This window comes from Cnephaeus nilssonii (genome assembly GCF_951640355.1).
Source record: "Cnephaeus nilssonii genome assembly, chromosome: 11".
In the NCBI taxonomy this organism is placed as follows: domain Eukaryota; kingdom Metazoa; phylum Chordata; class Mammalia; order Chiroptera; family Vespertilionidae; genus Cnephaeus; species Cnephaeus nilssonii.
The window spans coordinates 42,182,783-42,204,883 of NC_137082.1; the positions used below are offsets into that span (position 1 = coordinate 42,182,783).

A 22,101-nucleotide genomic window follows, 5' to 3' on the forward strand; every position below is an offset into this window, starting at 1 on the left:
GGCCTCACCTTCCGTCTTCCCTCTGGTTATTCTGGGGAGGCCATAAGCTGAAGTTGCCAGCAGAGGGCAGCACAGGCTTGAGTTTGTCCTTAACTCTAGGGTCTGGGAGCCAATGTACATTCCCAATGTTCGGTGGGAAGAATGACTGAGGAGGCAATTTTGTGTTTACAACCTGGAGCTTCCACACACGCTCAGGGCCTACCCATCCAGCCAGTGACTTACTGCAACGACAGGAGGAAGCGGGGAGGAAGAGGGGATATAGGGGGGCCTCAGGAGCCAAGGAAAGGCTGCAAGGGCAGCGTGGGCAGCGCCAGGCTCAGCCAAGCCGTGAACCAGCCCTTGCACGTGGTTGTTGCTGTCTCCTCTCCTGTCCTCTCACTCCCAAGACCCTGGTACCAAACAGCATAGAGAAACCATGAGACAACCCACTTCTCCTGGGCATGGGCTTGGCCACATGGCAGTAGACCTCCTCTGAGGGAGGCTCCTGCCTCCTGCCAAGCTAGAGCCCCTCTTTGGGGGGTAGAGGGAGAGTCAGGGCACAGGAGCCAAAGAACCTCCAGTTCCAGCTGAGCTTGGAAATCTCCACATCCAGCCAGAAAAACAGAGGATGACAGAAGGCTTCCCTGATGTGACCCAGAATAAAAAATTATCTATAATAATCTATAATAATAAAAGTGTAATATGCTAATTAGACTGGACAGGCAAACGACCTTCCGGATGTCCTTCTGGACAACCTTCCAGACAAAGCCGGGGCTGCGAGGGCCAAGCCCCTTGCACGAATTTCATGCATCGGGCCTCTAGTTTAAAATAAAAGATGTGACCCTGGACTCGAGCCTCTTAAAACGGAGTGTCAATCAAGAATAACAGTGTTAGGTCCTCCCCACTCTAATTATGTTTTGTGATGATTTTTTTAAACGGGGGTAAAATGTACATAAGATAAAGCGTGCACCATTTGAAGTGTACGGTTCAATCATGTTACGTGTACTCACGTTGTTCCCACTCTGATGTTTATTGCGATTTCTCATGTGCAGAAGCTGAGGCAGAGAGAGACACCTCAAGTGAACCTCCGAGAAAAGGCAGAGCCTAGAGAATAATTTCACTGAGGAAGATGGAAGTCCAAGGTGGGTAGGAGAGGTTCTTCAGGCCACTGTGCACGGATGCATTCCCGGGACAACTCTGCCCCGGGGGGTGGGGGGAGGGGAGCGCTGGGGGGTGTTCTATCCTGTAGGCCTCATATCTGTCCCCACACCTTCCCATACCCTGGTCAGGCGGGACCACAGTTACCTGGAAGGGTCTATGAGTCCGCCAAAGGGGTCCCTGCCCACGTTCAGAAACAGGACCAAAGGCTGTCCAGATCCTCTGAAACTGGTCTGTACGATATGTAAATGGGACGTGACGAGTAATCATGACACAAAGAAATAAATGCCTTAGACACTTGGCCTTCAATGAGCTAGAAAGCGAGCAAGACAGAACCTGAACCCCAATACTAACAGTGGGCACTATTTAGACAGCCCCTCCTATGAGCCTGGCACTGTGCTGACTACATTGCTTATCGGGCCTTTGCGAGGGCGCCACTGTCATTATGCCTGTCGCCGCAGGGGGAACAAGCCCAAGGCCTGGCGGACGTGCCTGAGGCCACCGAGGAGGCTGATGGTGGTGCCTGGATTTGGACCCGGCGGCCCGGCTCCAGGGACATGGCTGCATGGCCTCACCTTGCCAACACTGTGCTGGCAGACAGCGATGAGCTACGCGGGGGCGCTCCCATCCTGGGGGAGCTCAGAAGTGGCAGGAAGGTGAGTTTCCCACCTTCGGACAGTGTCAGGGGCACCAGTGCTGATGAGCTGGAACTGCCCCAAATCTATTCTGACGGGTAAATTAATTTCTACATGAAAGCTTAGGGTCGCCAGTGCAACCACAGTGCAGCCACACGGGTATTCACCAACCTCTCCCTACCACATGCCTTGGAGAGAATGTCCCCAAAGGACCTGAGAAAAGCCAGAATGTCTTCCTAACCCGACATGTCTTGGGATGCGCTGCCTGTGGAAGACTGTCCCCGGCCTGTCCCTTCTTTTTCATTCTTGACTTTGCTGCCCGTCTCTCCAAGGGCCTTGGACCTGAGAGTACCCGGCGGGGGACAGGCCACGGAGTTCGTGTTCTCCCCTGACCCGCAAGGGCAGAGAGAAACGTAGAACTGGACCTAGGAAATGATTCTCTATTTCCCTGTACGTGGTTTTCTAAAATGCATTTTGGCTCTTCTCTACAGTGTCGAGATAGGGGGCAGAAGGAAAGAAAAAGGTTTGGAAACAGTATTGTTTCAGGCGTACATGCCGCTGAGCACACAGTGATTTTACTAACCTCTCCTTTCTTTCGCTCCTTACGCATCTGACCTTCCCCCTCACCCTGTACCCACCCACTGTCATCCGGAGGGACAGGGGAGGGACCCAGCGCTGCTCTCATTGGTGACAACACGCATCTATTTATTTCTCATCAGCTAACTGTACTTACAGAACAGAAAGTTCAACCTTTAGTGCCCGGCAGTTGACTGGTTTGTGCATAAATACACACACTCCTTTTTTCCTCCATCTGTTCCTTATTTTTCATAATTGAGTCCTGCTTTTATTTGCATGTACAAGTGGATGATATTTGAATGTCCTTTCAGATATGAGTGTTTGTACAAAAATCCAAACGACAAAAGGTGCTGCGTGTGGGCACAGCCCTGCCCCCTCCCGGGTGGGCCGCACTCGTGTCCCCTCCTCTCGGTATTAGTTCTGTTGGTTTCCCAGGGTATCAGCAGCGTGCACGCAGCCGAAGGCCGCTGCACCACGTGACCTTGGGATGTTTGCAGACCCTTTTGCCAATGAGCAGTGTGCCCATGTGTGAACTGTCTCCAGCTTCCCCAGCCACCCTTACAAAGAAGTGTGTGCCCTCTCTCCTGGCCCGTGCCCCTCTGGGCCCCTTGCCAGGGGAGCCCCGGTGAGCCAGCTCCCCCCGGAATTACTAGTTAAAGTGAACTATTTCTGGCTGTCTCCGCAGGGGGCCAGATTTTGCAGAGAGAATAGGATATGAATTCTGTGTTTGGGGGATGTCATTCTCCTCCCATCCTGCCAGACCAACTTCAATGTCTATTTCAATTTCTTTAAACCAGGGTTTCTCAATCTTGGCACTATTGAAATTGGGGGCAGATCGTTCCTGCTTGCTGGGAGCCGTCCTGGGAACTGGGGGCTATTTTAGCAGTGGGGTATTTGCTGGCCTCCACCCACTAGATGTCAGCAGCACCACCCAAAATTGTGACGCTCCAAAATGTCTCCAGACATTGCCAGATGTTCTCCGGGGAGCGTTGCCCTAGTTGAGAACTGCTGGTCTGGTGGTTAGAAGCCAGGGATGGTGCACAACACCCCACAATGCCCAGGAGAGCCCCCACGACCATAATGCTTCGGCCCAAAATGTCACTAGTGCTGAGACGGAGACCTGCCCTGGCGGGCTAGCCAGGATTGGTCACGTCCTTTGTGGTTTTTGCAGCCTAACAGATTCTTATCTGATACCCCCCTCACCAAATTTCCTCCCGGTACAATAAAAGGGTTGAAAGACTATAAAAAGTCAGAGCTTTGAAGAGGGAAAGAGTGTTTACCCTCAACTTGGGGCTTTCCAAGACTTCATTTTGATGGAGCTAACAGCCCCTCAAAGGGGAAGGACAGCAGGAAATCGGGGCTCCAGGGGGAGCGACCGGCAGGATGTTGAGGGCGTGAGGATCGCGTAACCTCGGTGCTGACCCAAGGGGCTTGGTTTCTATGGAGCCTCCCTCTGGGGACTTGAAAGCCACAATACTATCCAGGCAGTGATAAACCTGGTGTGCCCAGGGCCTGTGTGGGTACAGTCACGCTGTGATGCCGGGAGAGCCGGGGCCCAGATCAGGGCCTAGAACCCACTACCAGGTGTGACAATAGGACCATCTTGGAGGTTCTGGGTGCCACCTCCTTGTCTTACTCACTGATGATACCCTGGGAAACAAACAAAACAAATATGGAGAGGAGAGAACACTGTGCCCTCCTTTTGAATGGTGCCGATTTGGGGACTTTGTAAGCCTGAAGGCATTCGGAACCAGCTTTCTTTGCTGAGAACTCTCCTCACATCTGGTTCTCTGAGAAGCAGAAAGAAATGCTGACATTTAGGGTATGCGGCCCCATCAGAGATGCTCTTACCAACTCAAGGCCGAAACAGTCTTCTCAGAGACGATAAAAAAGAACTTCAGCCGAAACTGGTTTGGCTCAGTGGATAGAGCGTCAGCCTGCGGACTCAAAGGTCCCGGGTTCGATTCCGATCAAGGGCATGTACCTTGGTTGCGGGCACATCCCCAGTAGGGGGTGTGCAAGAGGCAGCTGATCGATGCCTCTCTCTCATCGATGTTTCTAACTCTCTATCCCTCTCTTTTCCTCTCTGTAAAAAATCAATAAAATATATTTAAAAAATTTTTAAAAAAAGAACTTCATGTGCTTTGGTTGTAATATTCATTTTCCATTGCCCATGACCACTGTGGCCAAGGCTATCTGCCAAGGGCATCGCCCTACCCACCTGTGGAGCTGGAGTTTAAAGGGCTTTCTCAGCGTCCTGGAGGAAGAACTTGGTGCTGCTCCAAGACCTCAAGCCGCCCCTAGCTCAGGAGAGTCCCAGAACGGCCTCCCTGGCCCCCACGGAGGGGACACAAGAAAGAGAGCTCCCGTTTGCACACTTCAGAACTCCAAAGGGTGACTCAAGGGAGAACCCTTCCATCGTCCTCGGATTCAGAGAGACATTGTGGAAAGCTTTCTATATGACAGAGGTTCCTTCTCGTGATGTCCCTGTGTCTCTCTTCTCTGCCCTGATGTCCCAGTGTGGGAGGCCGGAGGCCCCAAAAGACATCTGCATCCAAATCCCCAGAACCTGGGAAGATTAGCTTCCAGGGCAGAGGGATTTTGCAGACGTGATTCACAATCTCGGTGGGGAGATCATTCTGGACTGTCTGGGTGGTGGGCCAATGTCATCACAAGGATCCTCAGGACAGGACTGTGGGAGACTCGAGGTGAAAGGAGCTGACAGAAGCAGAGCTTGCATGGACGCTCCATGAAGACGGAGGAAGGGGCCACAAGCCAAGGATCACAGGCACCCAATCGCAGCTGAAAAGGCATGGAAATGGATTTCCCCCAAAGCCGCTGCCACCCGCCTGGAGTTCCCTCCCAGCCCCCCTACCTGCGTGCTCCCCTTGAGACACTCCTGATGCTCACTCTAACCTGAGTTCAGCTCTATTCAAACATTGGGCAGAACGAGAAGGGACAATGTGAGCTCTCCAGCTCTTTCCTGTGTTGTGCTGCTCACTGACTAATCCAGAATTATTTTTCAGAATTTTATTTCTTCTCCACCTTGGGACAGATAAGGAGTCTCCCTTACCTAGGAAATGCAGCACAAAACCAGGTTGTTTATGAGGGAGTTTTACTGCTCCGGGCTGGGGTGGGGGGAAGGGGAGGGAGGAGGAGAGGTTTTTGAAGAGCTGCTTGTTCCCTGTCCGGACTCTAATTCTAATGCCATATTACTCAGATCAATGGGCCACCTGTGTCCTCTTTCCCAACCAGTCGCTTCCAGGGGACTTGGTGAGGACTCACAAGTTAGCACTTGGAAAGAACTCCTTGAACTCCTACAAAAATAAAAGATCTCACAGCTCGGATTCTGATGTCTTGTAATGAGTCCTTGGAAAATCCCAGAAAAGCTTAAAAATGCGTGTTGCTCCCCAGTCGTAGCTAGTAGATGCTTACATACTTGTAGTTCCATGCATGTTATGTACATGGCTGCTGTCACAGAACACGGATGATGTACCAGGCAGAGAGCTAAGTTCATTACAGACAGGATCTTACTGATTTGGGGAGATAAAGATCACCTGTGACCCAGGATTCCTGGGTCCCCGGGAGGCTCAGGAAGCCCGATGCGGGTGTTCACATTGACCTTGATGTCACCAACCGTGGGAAGAGCTCCTTGCACAGGACCTGGCACAGGGTGGGGACTCGGTGACCCAAGTGGGTGCCATTTATCTTAATTGTAGCAAAGCGAGATGAGCCATTACTGGAGAGACCAAGCTTGGGTCAGAGAAGCAGGCATTGATGAGAGGGCTACTATGCGGGACTCTGTTCTTCTGGCGATTTACAGGAAACCATCCTAAAACCAAGACTTTTCTCCTCGTTCTCTGCTCCTCGGCCCTGCTGCTCCTTTCCCCAACCAGCAGCATCCAAGTAGTAAGACAGTGAGGGCCTGTTTGGAAGCTGTTTTCTGAGTATTGTTTCTCACCTAGCACCACCGGGAATGCCGTCAAGCACCTCTCAGAAGTACATTTACGGTTTGGCTCAATTTCTCAGAAAAGGACAGGAGGGAGAAGAGGGGCTTTCAACTGTGGAAAGCAGAGTAAATAAGTACAGAGTAACACAACTTGGGCTCTTCATTCTGTTCAGATTTGGGGGAGGGTCTTTGCATATAAATAGCCACCAGGTGGCACTGTTATTCTCTAAAAGTGCTTCAGGGGTGTGGAAGGGTGTGTGTGTGTGTGTGTGTGTGTGTGTGTGTGTGTGTGTGTTGTGCATGGTGATGTAAGGGTGCATATTGTAGGGTGTGGTGTGTCTGTTGGTGCATGCGTGTGGCATGAGGTGTCTGTGTGCACACGTGTTGTGGGTGAAAAACAACTTCCCTCTCTATACCATCACTCAGCTTGGTAGCCAATGTCTATTCTCTTTTACCCCCACCATTCACCCATATCCCCTTCTTCTCTTTTCCATTCTTTGTCAAAAATCAGCAGAGAGGAGTGAGAAAACCCAGCACAAATCATGAAACAAACACCAAATCAAAGCCATTTGCCAAGATGCCTTGGGAAGACGTGGGGTCCTCTCTCCTTTGTCCCCCCCATTCCTTCCCTCACTTGTGTTTTCTAGCCCCCCCCCCCCCCCCCCGCTCCACCTCATTTCTCTCTGGCCCTACAGGCAATGCTTCATTGCTTCCCAGGAAGATGGCCCTGTCATTCTGATGATTTCCTTAATAGGCATATTCATCTGCAAGAGCACTCTAGCCGAGGCAAGACCACAGAGGAATGATTCTTTAATGTTGGCTCTGCAGGCACATTTCATATTAGACCTTCTGGAGCTGGAGGACACATGCAGGAGGGACCCTAAAATCACACCAGCACGGAAGACCCACCTCCTCTGTCTCCATGTAAAGTTCTCCTCAAAGGCCTTTAAACTCCAGCCCTGCCTCAGAACCTGGGCAGAACAATCAGGACAGCAGGAGAGCAAAAAACATCACCATTCACTGATCTTCTCTTTCCACCTGCTTAATAGGCATTAAAAGCCATCCACTGAAGGACTGCCTCCGGCAGTTTTCAAATGCACTGACATAATGGACCCGTCTCCATGGAGCAAACCTCCAGGGACTCAGGTTAGCAAACCATTTCTATCTACACCGTCCTGATGCAGGAGAGGCGTCCGCGCTGTGGAGCGAGCTTATGTGTGGCTGAGTACTTGGGAGTTCAAATCCAGACGGTGCTGTCCGACTGGTTGGGTGACCCTGGGCAAGTTAGAGAAGCTGCCTGAGCTCCCTGTCTGTATCTGCAAACCAAGGTTAATAATCCTTGGGCACTAACTCACGGTGAGCCGCGGAGATTGCACAGGCACATTCCCAAGAGGAAAAGGTCAAAGATGGTATTACTAAGGTTACTGTGCACCTGGCCTGTGCTAAACATCGGCCACATGTGGATCACCTTAATCCTCACAATGAAGCCACTTTGCAAAAGTCGAGAGTGAAGCGTAAGGAAGTGAGTGCTTCGTGGGCACCTGGGTGTCTGAGGAAAGCTCCGCTGGCCGCCGTGAGAAAGATGCTGGTCCAGGTCCCAGTCCTCCCGGTGAGGAATGGACTGTGGGGGCGGGGGTTGCATCAGGGGTGAGATATGGGTTTCCGTGCTCTGCTCTCTGTTCCCCTGTGTGTGGTGATGCAGCCAACAAGAAAAAGGCACCTCAGGAAATGGGTGACTGAGTCTCCTCAATGTGACACTTAACGGATGGCATTTGCCAGGTGGAAACCAATGGCATGATGGGAATTACTAAAAACAGCATGTTATCCCTCCCAAAGACACTTATTTTATTTTTAAGGGACTTCATTTAATCACATGTGCAACATACACTCACATTTTACTACAAAATTTAGATCCGGAAGCTCACATCTTTAAGTACCAAGGGATCTAAAAGTGACTACTGACGCCTGGCCAGTGTGGCTCTATTGGTTGAGCGCTGTCCCATGCACCAGAAGGTCGCCAGTTTGATTCCAAGTACCCAGGTTGCTGGCTGGGAGGCAACTAACCCGTGTTTCTCTCTCACATTAATGTTTCTCTCTCTCTCTCTCCCTCTCTCTAAATTTTTTTTAATTCAATAAAAACATATTTTAAAAGTGACAAGGAACAGAATCTTCCTAAAGGGATCGCAGGTCTAGTTCACAAAGACCATCTGAACTTTTTAGGACTGCAAAGAGGGCGGGAGACTTTGTTTTTGCAGTGTGTGTGTGTGTGTGTGTGTGTGTGTGTGTGTGTGATAGGAAAGATGCATGGGGGCAGAGGAACACGCAGTAGGAGGCCTGAGTGAAGCAGAGATTTCTGTGGGAGAGCAGACCACAGCCAAACTGGGACCCAGGGTCGAGGGTGACAAACTCACAGGAGAGGGGACTTCGGAGGGAGAAGACTAAGGAGCTCCTGGAATAGAAATGCTAACAAGAATACCTAGTTGTTTAGACAGGGCTGCTCAGCAAATGCCAAGCGTGAGGACTCGGGGCTGAGGGCCAGGACGGCGGCCAGGCAGGCCTGTCAGGGACTGGCCTCCTCTCTCCATCAAAGAGCAAGTCCCCGTCCTCTTTCTAACACCTCCTCTCCTTTCAGCCCCGGAACAATGAGCTCTCTTGTGCCCACGGGCCCCTTTCTGGCCGCCTCCTCCCAGGGCGGGGCTGAGGACCTACAAGGCCCCCCTTCTGGAACCAAGGGCTCCTGGGTGCCGGCAGCTCCCACCAGCCCTGCGACGGGAAGGCCCTGGAAGCGGCCCCTCCCTTCCTTCCCGCTGCTTTTCCCAGCTGGGCCTCCTCCGCGTGGAGCGCGGCCAGGCCTGTTGCTGGGGGAACCAGCCGCCGCCCAACCCCCTTCCCACCGAAATAGCCCGCGGAGAGGAGCCGAGGATTAAATTGCCCTCATCTCCGGGCTCGCAGGAGGCTGGGAGCCCGCCAGCGTGAGGTGGCAGCGCCCCATTGGCCCGGAGGAAGGCCTAGGCCGACCTCTGTCTTCTGCCCCACCTCCACTCCCCTCTCCTCAACAGCAAGCCCCCCAGAGGGAGACCACCAGCTCTGCTCCCCTAACCCGGGAGGGAGGGTCCAGGCCGCCGGTCTCTCCAGCGTGGCATCCAGGAGGAACCGGCCGCCCTAGCGAGAGGCGCGATTTGTTTGGTTCTGACGCATCGTAAACGTGGGTGGAAATGAGTCTGATCGCCTTCTACCTGCAGCCGAGGCGATGCACACACACATCCGGGTGCGCCTCCCTCGCAGATGCACACACACACATCCAGGTGCGCCTCTCTCACAGATGCACACACACATCCGGGTGCGCCTCCCTCGCAGATGCACACACACATCCAGGTGCGCCTCCCTCACAGATGCACACACACACATCCAGGTGCGCCTCCCTCGCAGATGCACACACACATCCAGGTGCGCCTCCCTCGCAGAAGCACACACACATCCAGGTGCGCCTCCCTCGCAGAGGCACACACACACATCCAGGTGCGCCTCCCTCACAGAGGCACACACACATCCAGATGCGCCTCCCTCGCAGAGGCACACACACATCCAGGTGCGCCTCCCTCGCAGATGCACACACACATCCAGGGTTGCCTCCCTCGCAGAGGCACACACACATCCAGGTGCGCCTCCCTCGCAGGTGCACACACACATCCAGGGTTGCCTCCCTCGCAGAGGCACACACACATCCAGGTGCGCCTCCCTCGCAGATGCACACACACATCCAGGGTTGCCTCCCTCGCAGAGGCACACACACATCCAGATGCGCCTCCCTCGCAGAGGCACACACACATCCAGATGCGCCTCCCTCGCAGCACCACAGAGTGAAGTCTGGGGCGAGGCATTCAAGGCCGCCCTGACATCCTCTGGTTCAGGGGGGCTCGTCCCCAAACTACACACTAGGGCACATGGGGCACTTTAAAACGCTCGTTCCCAGGCCCCGTCCACGCCTGCAAATGCGGACTCGGTTGTGTAGAGTGGGACTCAGGGAGAGGTGTGTTTTGAAGTCCCTGGAGCCTGCAATGAGCCCCTGCGTGGGAACCACTGGCGGCCGGTCCGGAGATGAGCGAGCTGAGCCCCGTGGGGCCGAGGGGCTGGGCCAAGTCCGCACTGTCCTCAGCAGACCTGGGACAACACAGTTTTCTTGACCTGAGCAAAGTATTCTTCCTGCCATATTACTTTTTCTGCTCAAACATTTTTTTTAAGTAATATGCCTACTATTTAGGAAATTTATGAAATATACAGAAGTATAAAGAAGACAGATCCCCCATAAACTTCAACACCTAGTGAGGCACTGTTAACATGTGGGGTTATATTTTCACCTAATTCACAGTAAGTTCTACAGAGTATGCAGCTTTTTGTTCACTTTTCACCTCATTCTAACAAGTGGGATGGGCCCCTTATGCTGCTGGACAAAGTGCGAAATGGCCGTTTTGGTTGTTGCTAGTGGGCTCTTTGGCCATGAGTATCGAGAATATTTTTAAATTATGCCCCTTCGGCCCACTAATTCCATTTCCAGGAATCTATCTTCAAAGAATGATCACATGCAGGCAAAACATTTATTGCAGAGGCCCTCCTTGGAGTGTTATTTACAATGGCCAAAGTTATCAGCCTCATAAATGCACAAAGCCCACAGGGATCGTTCAATAAAGTGTGGTTATTCATGAGATGGAATACCGTGTGGTCATTAACAATCACATTTTCAAAGAATGTCTACTGGCGACAATAATCTTTTTTTTTCCCACAGTCCTTCCAGGCCTGGGACATTTGTCCTCAAGTGTGCCTTACAGGAGGGCCCCTCCTCAGATCCTACTGTAACCCCTGTGGGTGCTCCAGAGCCATCCAGCTTTCCTTTCCAGATGGCTTGTAGCATTTATTCTCAGAACCAGATGTTTTGGCAGTCAGTTCTCCTCCTCATTTATTATTTTACTATGATTATTACTTATTGATTTGTTATTATTTAGTATGTACTACTTTTGCTTGCTCTCTGAACTTGTATATGGGTACATGTGTCTATATATGTGTCATTGTGTGTGTTATGTAAGAGAGAGAGAGAGAGAGAGAGAGAGAGAGAGAGAGAGAGAGAGAACTCAGGAATATAAATGGCAGGACCATAATTTCCACACCTTCATTCTTCGTCAGATCTTCAGTTTCAGCATCTTCCTCAATTCTGTTCCATTTCCACAAATAACTATTTGAGTGCATAAGATGTACTTCTCTCCCCACAGGGACTGTCTTCCTGCATCTAATTTCTTTAGTGGTACATTCTTCTTTAGGATACCGGGATTCAAATTTTTTGAACCACTGGCTACAGAATCCTAACACTGGTTTTTGTTTGTTTGTTTGTTTGTTTGTTTTTTAAGGTATTGGCATGTGTCTCTTTCTATACCCAGTCCTGGCACCCCTATGCAGCAATCCCCCATCACTTCCCTCCTGAACAACTCTACCTCTTGGTTGGACCATCTGCTTACAGCCTCTTGTCCCTTCAAACTTTCCTACACTCAACCACTTGTTTAAGTCATTTATTTATTTATTTGTTAATCCTCACCTGAGGATATTTTTCCATTGATTTTTAGATAGACTGGGAAGGAGGAAGGGAGGGAGAGAGAGAGAAACATTGATGTGAGAAAGACACATTGATTGGTTGCCTCCTGCAATACACCCCAACCGGGGCCAGGGACCAAAGCTGCAACCCAGGTATGTGCCCTTGACTGGGAATCGAACCTATGATCCTTCAGTGTGTGGGCAAGTGCTCTAACCACTGAGAACACCGGCCAGGGCTTGTTTAAGTTATTTCTTATCCTGTCACTTCTATGCAAACGTCTTCAAGGGCCACTTTTAAATGGCCATTATTAAATGAAATGCTAACTTCTTATCCTGGCTCGTGGGTCCCTCCTTAATTCAATCCTAACCCATCCACCTTCCTGTTTTATATCACACAACTTCCTAATTAATATCCTTGATTCCTGCCAAATCGGTATATGCACCAACCCCAGGACATATCCTGTATACCCGTGACATCTCCACTTCCCAGCTGTGTGATCTTGGATAATTTGCTTAACCTCTTCAGTCTTCACCCCTCGTCTACAAAACGGGAGTAGTACTAATAGTATCTTCTTTACAGGATTATGTGAGAATAAAGAAGATGCATGAATGCAACAGCTATCGTTGATTTGCTCGCAGTTCTGCACCGAGGCAGAGCTTGGAGGGCAGCTCTTATCTGCTCCAGGTCGTGTCAGCTGAGGCGGATCCTTGGATCGCAGGGACTATTACCAAGACGGCTCGCGCACAGAGCTGGCGAGCCGGTGCTCAGCTGGGGCGGTGGTCCTGGGGCCTCAGTTGTCCTCCATTTGGACTTTCATGTGGCTTCTTGGACTTCCTCACCGCATGTCAGCTGGAGTCGAAGAGAGGAAGTAGAAATGGCCAGTCTTGAAGGCTAGGCCTGGAACTAACGCCGCAGGGTAACTTCCACCATATTCCTCTTGTCGAAGCAGTCATAGGCCAGCCCAGACTCGAGGAAGAAAAGAAACACACGTCTCCTCTCCGAGAGGGAGAGGAGCTGCATGCCGGGAAGGAAAGAGTTCATGGCAGCCACCTTTTGAGACAAGTTACCACTGTCGGGTTTTTGCGATCCCCTATCTTGTCAAGGAGAGGAGACGCTCCACAGATATTTCCCATCTCCTGAACTCGGGAGGCCTGTGACTCTCATTTGCTAAAGGATCAAATTGCGGTGTTGAATTGTGAGTTGCCTTTTCCCCTGTGGCCCATTCGTTATGACATTGTGATGAACAGTAAGCTCTTTGAGGGCAAGGCCCCTCGCTACAATCTACATTTTTGTATTCCCCCCACAGATATATATACACAGTAAACGCATACATATGCAGCCCTTGATTTATCACGGGGCAGGGAGCATAGGAGTTGCTTTTATTGAATTTTTGTAGCAGGGAGCCTGGCTGGGCTCCAGGGAAAACTCAGAGAAATAGCTCCTTTGTTCTCCAGCTGGGCCCAGAGCTGGGCCCTGGCCTTCAGAGGGGGCAGCTCAGAGAGGAGGCTGCAGACGGAGGGCGTGTTGAGGAAATTCCATTCTAGACCCTCATTTCCGAAACTGCTCTGTGATTAGCGAGGCTTTGTGCCGCCCCAGTCCAGGGGCAGAGAGGGGCCAGCCACTAGGTCATAAAAAGCACCAGGGAAAATACAAACGCAGTCCCTTTACAACCCTGAACTGGAGGTTAAAGGGTTTGCTTTGTTGTTTGTTTATCTCTGAGACTGAAACTAATTATCCCGATTACTTTTTTGAAAGTTTACTTGTGATTGTATTTTAAGTTTATTTCTTCTCAAAAACAGGCCTTACAACACATCCCTCCCCCCGCCCCCCCCCCCTTTGGCTCCAAGGACTCAAGCCCAGGCTCTGGGGCAGAGAGGGTGGGTTTGGGGTCACAGGTCAGAAGTCAGGGGGCCCCTGATTGTTCCCAAATGCACTTCCAAGTAGCCATAGATTTGAACTTTGCATTGTTGCAGCGGCCTGGGGTTCTGCAGTTCAAAGGCAGCTCTCTGGTTTCACGCGGCTTGTGGTTTCAATCCCTGAGATAGTCCTGAACCCAGTCCCCACGGAGGTCCCCGTGAGTGGCAGGAGGGGGTGGGACTTGGGATGGACACTCGGGGTAACCCAAAGCTGCAAGCCTTGCAGATTCACAGTGGCTTTAGAGCCGGAAACTGTCAGTATTGCTGTCAGCGGCTGAAAATCCCCAACTGCTTTCAGAAGCTCCTGGGGCATCTGCCCCGAGTGGCAGGGAAGGAAGCTCCCTGCCCAGAACCAGAGCTCCTCACCTCCCAGCCCACCAGGGGTCTGTACAGTGAAGCTGGATGCAGGATGCTGGGGTTCAGAAACGAACCCAAGTTCTGACCTTACCCACGGGTAGAGTGGGTGTTTGCAAGATAGGGACCCAGACTATCCCTCAAAGCAAGTATCTCCACTGATACCTGAAATCTACCTTAAATACAATATAAATTTATATTTATTGTCATGGAATGGTATGTTAAGATATATTGTTAAGTGCAAAAAGGAAGCTACAGAGTAATATATGGTGTACGTTCACATTAATATGGGATGCACACACACACACACACACACACACATGCACAGGAAAAATGTGGAAGAATATACATCAAAATGTTGAGAGGAGTATCCCAGACTGGTTAGATTTCAAGTGACTTTTTTCCTTTTACTCTTCTGCATTATAGAATTTAAACTATACATATTCTTCATGTAATTTTTTTCAAAGAGAACTGATTTCTGAATCAGTTCTTTAGTTCCGCGTTTCTCAAAATGTGATTTTTTAAAAACACCAACATCAAACTAGAAAGCTGGCTGAAAAGGAAGATCGCTGGGCGTAACTCAGACCTATTGAGTCAGAATCTGAGGGGTGGCCCAAAACCAGCCTTTTAGACACCTCTGCAGGCAATTGGAAGGGAATGTAATCCACCTGTGCATGTTCCCTTTCTTTGGAGGTGCTGGCTCCACTGTGAGACATTTTGGTGGCCACACAACCCCTCAGCCCCGGCCTGCTTTCTTTACTGACCCTTCTCCCTTCCCCACCCCCTTTCTCTGTGTCCTTGGGATCCAGAAATGGCCCATCAACCCTGGCCCCTCCCCTTGCCTTGCCTGCCGGTCCAGAGGCAGAGCTTCCCAGTACTGTCCTCTCCCTTCCCCTGGCTCTCCCCTTCTCTTTTACTTCACTACACTTTTTATTTTTTATTTTTGGCTAGAAGGACTGACGACCCAGGTTGATTTGCATAATTATATGTTAAGGAAGACCAAAGCTGAAAACCAAATTAAGTATGCCAGCAGGCCGCAGGCACAGTGGAGGAAACGCAGGGTAAGTCTGACCCTGCTCCGTGATAGACATGTGATCCGAGGTTAGGTATTTAACCTCTCCAGGCCTCCGTTTCCTCAGCTGTAAAATGGGGATGGTCATTCCTACCTCAGTAGTTGTTACAGGGTTTAAAAATAAGATCAAGTGCAAGTGCAAAGACTCTGGTGCATGGCAGGTGCCCAAAAAGCAACTATTACCAATCTGAACCAAAGAACTCCGGAAAAGTCTGAGATAGCAGTTCTCAAACTCCCCAGGGAGTTCAGTGATAATGCACATTATCCAGTCTTCCCCCAGATATTCCAAATTAGTCCCTCTGTGGGAGTTCAGACCTAGTCGCTCCAAGATGTGCCTCTGTGGTATGCAGATGGTTTTGAGCCAAAGGCAACTTTAACTGAAGGCTGAAGAGGAACTTCCGCTGCTCCCTTAACTGTCCAGAAGAATTTGAATTAGGGACCTTGCCCATAAAAAAAGATTCTCAGAGATAAGCTTTTTTGACCTATTTTAGGACTGGACAAATGTCTATTTACCAAGTGTCTGCTCCTCTCATTTTCCTGCGATGACCCTGAGAAGCTCCCACGGTAACCTTCCTCATCCCTAGCTCGGATGTCTTATGTCCCCATGTTCCCTTTCTGTCTCTGAACCTCTCTGTATGTGGGGCCTCTGACTCTCTCATGTATGTGGGGTCCCCATACCTATGTATGTATTAAATTGGGTTATTTTCTCTTGCTAATCTGTATCACATCTAATTGATTATTAGACCAGCGGAAGAAGCTTGAAGGTAGAGAAAAGTTTGTTCCTCCCCCACACCTCCAAGGCGAGGCCCAGAAAACTGAGATTTACAAGTACCTCCTTTCTCTAATTATGATCACACTTGGCAGGAACACCAATAAGACTTTCACCAGCAAAACAGAAGTGACTGCAATTAACGAATTCCCCTATGTAGGCAGTTCCCGCTTAAGTAGTCAATCATCCAGATTGCAACACGTCAGAGGATGGCTGAGGTTTGGCTGATCTAAACTGGGCCCAGCTCACCCTATTTCCAAGCTGGTGTCTGTGTCCAGGTCTGCTCCTTCTTGTCTTTCATCCTTCTTGGACCAGCAGGTACCCAACATATGTTCTCCTACCGCATTTGCTAATATTCCATCAGCCAAGCAATCATGTGGCCACACCCAACACCGGAGTGGGGGAGAAAGGGGCGTTACACTAGGCCTCAGAGACCGGAGTGAAAAGCAAATGCTTTTCTCTAAACCAGATCCGGCCTACAGCCTCTTTTTGTACTATCCACAAGCTAAGAACTGCTTTTATATTTTTCAGGGGTTGTAAAGAAGAAACAAAGTGAATAGAAACAGAAACCATATGTGGCCCACACAAAACCTAAATATTTACTCTCTGGCCCTTTAAAGAAAAAGCTTGCTGATCCCTGCTGTAAGCCATCAAAATGTCAAGGTTTTTATTGTTGCACAGCATTACTGCACAATTAGAGGTGAGCAATTTCATATTTTTGTTTGCTGGTTTGGTTTGAAGTTGAGAGGGATTTTAAGATGTGTCTAAGCCGAGCAGCCGTGGAGGAGGAGGGGAACCGCTGAAAAAAATAAGAGAGGGGAGTTCATTCGAGGAGAGCAGTTTGGAAGAGAAGGGTCCTTGAGGAGGAAGGGACAGCTTTTTCCGCCAAGGCTGGTGGAAATGGGTTGAGATCTGGTCCCTCAGAGAAGAGGGTGTGGTGGGATCAAGGTGCAGTGTGGTTGTCAAGGAGAAAGAGAGGACAAGATGGGATTGTTCACGGGCAGGAATACCCAGCTATGGGTGTCAGGAAAGTGGGCAAAAGACAATCCTGGTGTCCTTGCACAGAGTGTGGGGCTCCTAGTGGAATTTCAGGAGTTGGCTGAGTCTGCGGGGGAGGGGGGTGGGCAGAGGGCTGTGGCTGTGGTGCCTCTTGAACTGTTTTTGTTTTGTTAATCCTCACCTGAAGATATTTTTTTAATAAATCTTTATTGTTCAGATTATTACAGTTGTTCCTCTTTTTCCCCCAATAGCTCCCCTCCACCTGGTTCCCACCCCACCCTCTGCCCTTACCCCCCGCACCCCCCCCCCCCCGCACTGTCTTCATCTATAGGTGTAAGATTTTTGTCCAGTCTCTTCCCGAACCCTGCACACCCTTTCCCCCGAGAATTGTCAGTCCACTCCCTTTCTATGCCCCTGATTCTATTATATTCACCAGTTTTTTCTGTTCACCAGATTTTTTATTCACTTGATTTTTAGATTCACTTGTTGATAGATACGTATTTGTTGTTCATAATTTTTATCTTTACCTTTCTCTTCTTCTTCCTCTTCTTAAAGAATACCCTTCAGCACTTCATATAATACTGGTTTGGCGGTGATGAACTCCTTTAGCTTGTTCTTGTCTCTAAAGCTCTTTATCTGACCTTCAATTCTAAATGATAGCTTTGCTGGGTAGAGTAATCTTGGTTGTAGGTTCTTGCTATTCATCACTTTGAATATTTCTTGCCACTCCCTTCTGGCCTGCATAGTTTCTGTTGAGAAATCAGTGGACAATCTTATGAGTACTCCCTTGTAGCTAACTAACTCTTTTTCTCTTGCTGCTTTTAATATTCTCTTTGTCTTTTGCCCTTGGCATTTTAATTATGATGTGTCTTGGTGTGATCCTCTTTGGATTCCTTTTGTTTGGGGTTCTCTGCGCTTCCTGGACTTGTAAGTCTATTTCTTTCACCAGGTAGGGGAAGATTTCTATCATTATTTCTTCAAATAGGTTTTCAGTATCTTGCTCTCTCTCTTCTTCTGGCACCCCCATAATTCGAATGTTGAACGCTTGAAGTTGTCCCAGAGGCTCCTTACACTATCTTCATATTTTTGGATTCTTTTTTCTTTTTGCTTTTCTGGTTGGGTGTTTTATGCTTCTTCGTGTTTCAAATCTTTGACTTGATTCTTGCGATCCTCTAGTCTGCTGTTGGATCTCTATATATTATTCTTTATTTGAGTCAGTGTATGCTTAATTTCTAGTTGGTTCTTTTTCATTCCTTGAGGATCTCACTAAATTTCTCGGAGGTTTCTAGAAGATTCTTGAGTAACCTTATAACTGTGGTTTTGAACTCTATACCCAGTAGTTTGCTTTCCTCCATTTCTGTCATTTGTGACATGTTTCTTTGTCTCTGCATTTTGGCTGCTTCCCTGAGTTGACAGAGTAGCTTTGTGTGCTAGGTGTACTATAGGGCCCAGTGGCTCAGCCTCCCCAGTTACCTGAGGTGGACACTCTTGGTGCCCCCCTTTGTGGGCTGTGTGCACAGTCTTATTGTAGTTAAGCCTTAATTGTTGTTGGTATCACTGGGAGGAATTGACCTCCAGGCCAATTGGTTGTGATGATCAGTTGTGTCTATGATGGGAGAACTTCTGTGCTGGAGACACCCTTATGGGGTAAGACTTGCTTCAGTGGGGCTTTGGTGCTCACTGAGTCTGCCCCCTGAGTGTGTCCCTTATGGATCTGAAGAGTTGTAATCTGGATGGTCCCACTCTGACCACTGGGTACACTGGCTCTGGGATCTCCAAGGAGGTGCAAATTTAGCCCTGCCTGAGGCCACCCAGCAGGAGCTACGGAGAGATCTGCAGATTCCTCTTCTTTGTTGGGGGTATGGAGATGCCCAGATGAGGCCAAGCTGTGAAGCAATGCAAGCTGCTGTGGAGCCTTGGGCCTTCTTTTGAAGATATTTTTTCATTGATTTTTAGGGAGAGTGGAAGGAAGGGGGAGAGACACAGAGAGAGAAACATTGATGTGAGAGACACACATCAATTGGTTGCCTCCTGCACACACCCCCAACTAGGGCCAGGGATTGAGCCTGCAAATGAGGTACATGCCCTTGATGAGAATCCGACCCAGGGACCTTTCAGTCCAAGGGCCGACGATGCTCTATCCACTGAGCCAAACCAGCTAGGGTTTGAACTGTTTTTGATTGACTAAGCTATTGAACAGCTCTGTGGGGATAGAAATTAAATAGAAAACTGAACACACAAATTTACCCTGTCCATAAGAACATACAGATTTCTATTCAAACGAGTAAAATCATGACACTTGTGCAAATATAAAATGAATGTGTGATGCCCAGCTGGTGTGGCTCAGTGATTGAGCGTCAACTCATGAACCAGGAGGTCACAGTTCAATTCCTGGTAGGTTGGGCACATGCCTGAGTTTTGGGCACAATCCCCAGTAGGGGTGTGCAGGAGGCAGCCGATCAATGATTCTCTCTCATCACTGATACGTCTATTTCTCTTTCCCTCTCCCGGCCTCTCTCTGAAGTCAATTATATATATATATGGTCTTGGACACGTGTCTTATTCCATAGCTGTATAAAAGTGCTAATTTTACCACTCTTTTAATATTATCTTTTAAAGCATCTAAAGTATCTCGGTTGTGGTCACTTCAGTCCTGATGTCATCCTCGTTTTGAGGATGACATCATTGGGGAAGGTAGAGCTTTAGGTCACTCTAGCAGACACTGTGGCAGAGTCAAGGCTGGGACTTTGGGAGTCTTCTGTCTCCAAACATCCTGTTCTTTCCACTGTCAAGTTTAAAAAAAAAAAAGTGACACGCTTTCACATTATTTGCTTGTCATTAATGAACATAAGAGCTATGACCTAGTACACAAATGGCCTTACATTCTTGAGTAGATGACGGCCCATGGGCAGGTGCTGGGAAAAGAGATACTAGGATGTAACTGCTTGCTTTGCTGAGAGGAGATAGCATTTGAAATGAGTAAGATTGAAGGTGGGTACCAGGGCCAACAGGAAATGGATATCCACTTATTTTTTTCTTCCCTAATAGATCATCAAACCCAAATTCTTAACAGCTGAATATCTCTCATGTACAGTAAATCATCACTTAACATTGTGGACAGGCTCTGCGACTTGAAGTGATATATAACAAAAGCAATGTTACCCTAGGCCCGTGGTCGGCAAACTGTGGCTCGCGAGCCACACGCGGCTCTTTGGCCCCTTGAGTGTGGCTCTTCCACAAAATACCATCGCCTGGGCGAGTCTATTTTGAAGAAGTGGCGTTAGAAGAAGTTTAAGTTTAAAAAATTTGGCTCTCAAAAGAAATTTCAATCATTGTACTGTTGATATTTGGCTCTGTTGACTAATGAGTTTGCCGACCACTGCCCTAGGCTAACTGATATAAACAACAGTTAGCTCCTACAGCATTTCATAACGTTATAAAGAAATGACACTGAACAAAATAGGTTTGTTATTTTGAGGACCTGCTGCACTTTTCTGCCTTATTGTTTTGCTTCTACCTCGAATAAGCTCCCCTCACCCCCACCCCAGGTATGTTAGCATTTCAGGTGGTTCCACTCTAAAGGGTTCTACATTTTTCTCAGTGGGATCACTCCTTTTCCATACAAAAGCCCAACACTGAATGAACACCTGTGGTGAATGAGCTAGATATTGTGCAGGGCACTTTACCAATGTCACCCACACAACAAATATTTATTAGGAAAGTATAATAACGTTAGTGGTACAAATACAAAAAGAAACTGTACAAAACACAACCGGATCTCTGCCTGAAGCCGCTGACTCAAGTGGAGAGCCTTTTGGGGAAAGGGACAATTGCAACACAACATGCCAATCATGGCTGGTGGGAACATGGAGAAACCAGTCCCTGCGTGTTTGAGAGAATCCTGGAAAGCTTAATGCAGCTAGAGTTTGCATGGAGACTTGAAGAGTAAGTAGGACTTTGCCTAGAAGAGAGAGAAGGAGGTGCCCAGAAGCTTTTAGACAAAGAGAAGTTCTGTAACAAAGGGGAAGAGAGAGCACAGCATATCCCGGAGGCAGAAAATAGCCCAGCAATCATGATGGAGGGAAGAATTCCAACTATGAAACCAGACAAGTGGTCAGGAACAATTCATGGCAGGCCATAATGTGGAAACTTCCCGCAGGCAACAAGTGAGAGAGTCATTGCATCAAGGACCCACAGGAGACCTTGAAGGGATGGCAAGGGCCCCTTCAAGGAGATGGTCACACTCCAACGATTGAATCAACACCAAGTTCCTCTATTTCCCACCTATGTCCAAGCCCCAAAATACCTTCCATGGAACTTGTATCAGTCTGTTCAGGCTGCTATAGCAAAATAGCACACACTGGGTGGCTCATAAACAATAGGAATTTATTATCACAATTCTGGAGTCTGGAAAGTCCAAGGTCAAGCCACTGGCAGACCCAGTGTCTGGAGGGCCTGCTTCCTCATAGAGAGCCATCTTCTCTCTGTGTCCTCCCTCACAGGGCAGAAGGGACAAGGAGCTCTTTGGGGGCTCCTTTCGAAGGGCACTCATCCCATTCATAAGGGCTCCACCCTCATGACCTAATCACCTCCCCAGGGCTGCACCTCCTAATCTCATCATCTTGGGAATTAGGATTTCAACATATGAATTTGGGGGGGGGGGGGGGAGGGGTGAGGAGGCACAAACATTCAGACCATAGCGATATTCAAGACAGATACTCAAGTGAATGGAAGCTAAGAAATTGATTTGTGCAGTGGTCAATATTTTGCACTGGATTATTTCTTCATGGTCTGAGGTCTTCAATCCTTTGCTGTGATAGTTTAGGTTGGAAAGGAAGAGGGCAAATGTTCATTGAATTGGAAAGAGACACACTCTGTCACAGCCAAGCAAACTGTTACTGTGGCAACATTACATGGCAAAAGCCAACGGATGTTTCTGTCATCCGTTACTCAGGGTCTTTGGAGATGTTAATCGGCAGAATACAAATGACCAACTTGGAGGGTGATGTTTCTGGGGACCTCTCAGGCTTTACTTCAATAAGCACTTGTTCCCTTCCTCTCCACTCCTGCCATTGCCCAACCTCCGCCCCTCTCCACCCTCCACCTCTCACCT

The 22,101-nt window shown here is 49.0% G+C and overlaps 1 protein-coding gene across 1 annotated transcript in view; it reads left to right on the plus strand.

The window, feature by feature from the left end:
- The first annotated feature begins 16,561 nt into the window (after positions 1-16,561).
- The window catches only part of ZNF532 (zinc finger protein 532), a 150,790-nt gene continuing 145,250 nt past the window's right edge, over positions 16,562-22,101 (plus strand). The window contains exon 1 of the mRNA XM_079783925.1: positions 16,562-16,689. The gene's annotated coding sequence lies outside the window, so the exon portion shown is untranslated. The remainder of the gene's footprint in view (positions 16,690-22,101) is intronic.